The sequence below is a fragment of the Myodes glareolus genome, chromosome 16 (genome assembly GCF_982192425.1).
Source record: "Myodes glareolus chromosome 16, mMyoGla1.1, whole genome shotgun sequence".
Taxonomy (NCBI): Eukaryota; Metazoa; Chordata; class Mammalia; order Rodentia; family Cricetidae; genus Myodes; species Myodes glareolus.
This window is the reverse complement of record NC_142041.1, coordinates 48,209,841-48,212,736: the sequence shown is the minus strand read 5'-3', so window position 1 is coordinate 48,212,736 and position 2,896 is coordinate 48,209,841. Positions and strand designations below refer to the sequence as shown.

General features: G+C 35.9%; 1 pseudogene; it reads left to right on the top strand.

Moving 5' to 3' along the window:
• The first annotated feature begins 1,226 nt into the window (after positions 1-1,226).
• LOC146891471 (small ribosomal subunit protein eS24 pseudogene) lies at positions 1,227-1,718 on the top strand (annotated as a pseudogene).
• The last annotated feature ends 1,178 nt before the right edge of the window (positions 1,719-2,896 follow it).

Below are 2,896 nucleotides of genomic sequence, written 5' to 3'. Positions count from 1 at the left end.
TCAGCTAGAGATATCTCCAGACCTAACATTCCAGCATCCTACCCTCCCCCATGCCTGTTTGCTATATAATGCTCCTGAGATTGGCAGCTTGATCAGAATACAGACTTGATGTCCATTTCTCCTGTCTCTTGCCTCTTCATTCCTCTCTCTTCCAGGTTACCAGGGACCCTGATTCATATTCCACTGGTCAGGACATGTCTCAATTCATTTCCTGCTTCCTGTCTCTCTGCCTGGAAGCTTACCAATTCCTTCTGATTAGCTACTAGGTGTTCAGGTTTTTATTACAACAATCACAACAATACATCTTCACAGTGTACAAAAACAGTATTCCAAAACATTTCCCCATTTTGTCTAAATAAGAAGGAAGGATTTTAACTCTAATATAGTAAAACTGTATGCAATAAGAACAATTCTTATTAGGTAAGAATTGCATTCATAAAGTCCAATCCACTTGTATATGGCAAATTCGGAGAAAGTACTGTATTTTCTATCCTATCTTGGTGACTTCAAAGTTTTATACCGAAGCCTCTTTCTATTATAACTTGTATTACCATCCTAAAACTATCATGTTAGAGACCTTAAAACATCTTAGATAAACAGCTTAAGCTTTTATGTTTCTCAACCTTATAAACTTTACATCTCTTATGTAAGTTTCTTTTCTAAATTTGGTAACAAGGAAAACTGTAAAACTATAGCTACCTGTTCTTCAACCCCATCGGAGACCTGAAAAGGATACAATATTATCTGAGTAGATAGGAATAGCAGAGCAAACAACTTGCAAAACTATAGAAATGACAGAAACAGATGGCAGCCTGAACTAAGGTTCCTCTGCAACAATGAAGCATCCGTCTTCAGCCTACTGGCCTAGAATAACAGACAGACTTTTCTGTGAAGTAGGAATCTTGAAGGACTGTTGTACCTTGTCATGTCAAAGTTCAGCAGTTGCTTTCTTTTGTGTCCTGTTTGTCCAGCTTAGACAGCATACTGTCAGCAGTCATGGCAAGGCAGTTTCTTGACCAAATGGTTAGCTTTGCCACAATAAAATCCAACTCAATATGGAGGTTCTTTAAGGCTCCTCATCCTTTTTTGAAGTAAATTGGTGTCTCAACTGTTACAAAAATATTAAATATTAAAATATTTTAAATGTCATATTCTGTAGGTCTTTTGAAGTGTTTTAAGATCATCTATTTATTTAAAATATATTGTTTTGCTCTTTTCCTGCTTTAGCAGCTCGCCGCGGCCATCATCATGAATGACACAGTAACGATCTGGACCAGGAAGTTCATGACCAATCGTTTACTTCAAAGAAAGCAGATGGTTATTGATGTCCTTCACCCTGGGAAGGCAACAGTTCCAAAGACAGAAACTTGGGAGAAGTTAGCCAAAATGTACAAAACCACACCAGATGTCATCTTTGTATTTGGATTCAGAACTCATTTTGGTGGTGGGAAAACAATTGGCTTTGGCATGATCTATGATTCCCTCGATTATGCAAAGAAGAATGAGCCCAAGACATGGCCTTTATGAGAAGAAAAAGACCTCCCGAAAACAGCAAAAGGAACGCAAGAATAGAATGAAGAAGGTCAGGGGGACTGCGAAGGCCAATGTTGTTGCTGGCAAAAAGTCAAAGGAGTAGATCCGCGGTGACTTGATCTGCTGTGATTTGCAGACAATTTCCCAGAGGACAAATAAAACTAAAAGCTTAAAAAATAAATAAATAAATAAATAAATAAATAAATAAATAAATAAATAAAAAATATTGTTTTATGACCTTGAAAACATACCTAACATGACTATAGTTTAATTAATTTAGATGACTAACTACTAGCCTATCTTTATTATCCTAAGTATCTTTTAAGGACTAAAATCTAACATTTTTAAATGATCCATGTAGGAACATTACCTTAAACAAGAATAGAAATATATATTACAGCAAAAACAACTGTAAATTTGTATAAATTTATAAAAATTCATACCAATGTAAAATATTTGAGATTAATAGTTGCTTTTTAGTTAAAAGTAGATTCACCAGTCTGCCCTTTTTTTTTTATCATTCCTGTATCTCCCCTTTTTCTTTTCAGAAAGAGTTCCTTGAATCTAACCCTCTTGCTTAATTTCCTCCCTTACCATTACCAGTAATAATTTTCAACCAATCCCCTAAATGATGACAAACATCTATAACCCACCAAATGACCAAAACCCACCTACCTCACCTCTTGGGAACGTGAACATCATGTTCTCTAGACTGCTTCCTAGAAAGCAGTGTGTGGGGGCAACACCATCTTTAGGGGACCCTGAGAAATTGGGATAATGGTCAAGTCATTTGAGAGCTAGCTGTACTATGTTTGTTTAGTCTCTGTGTGATGGGAAAGTACAGAGCTTGTCTTAAATCTTCTCTGGGTAGTCTATGAGGCTGGACAATCTCAGCTAGCAGTTTTGAAGTTGTTCTGGATATAGAATTTTGAGGAAAGTGAAGCAGAAGCATTCTAAGACCAGATTACCTGATCTACTTTGTTTATTGGTATCTGGTTCTTTTTTCCCCTGAAAACACATAAATTTTTAAAAGTAACATAAATTCTGCATTAACGCAAGTATTGAGTGTGCAGTGTGCATAAGATAATTAAAAATGATTTTTTGTTCTATGTTTGAGTAGGTAAAAGGCGTCTCTCAACTTTATAAGTCCATTTGAACTATATAATACAATATAATACAATCAATCCATGTCATATGGAAAGATAACATGTAACAATAAGTCATGAGCACGCTGTAGTCAGCAAGATTTATCATGGCTCATTCAGTCTCAGAGCTGTTACCAAAGCAGAGGGATGAAGGTGTAAGTCACAGACAATCCCACACCGGTTTGGAATTATGATTAATAGAATGGTTATTTATTCAA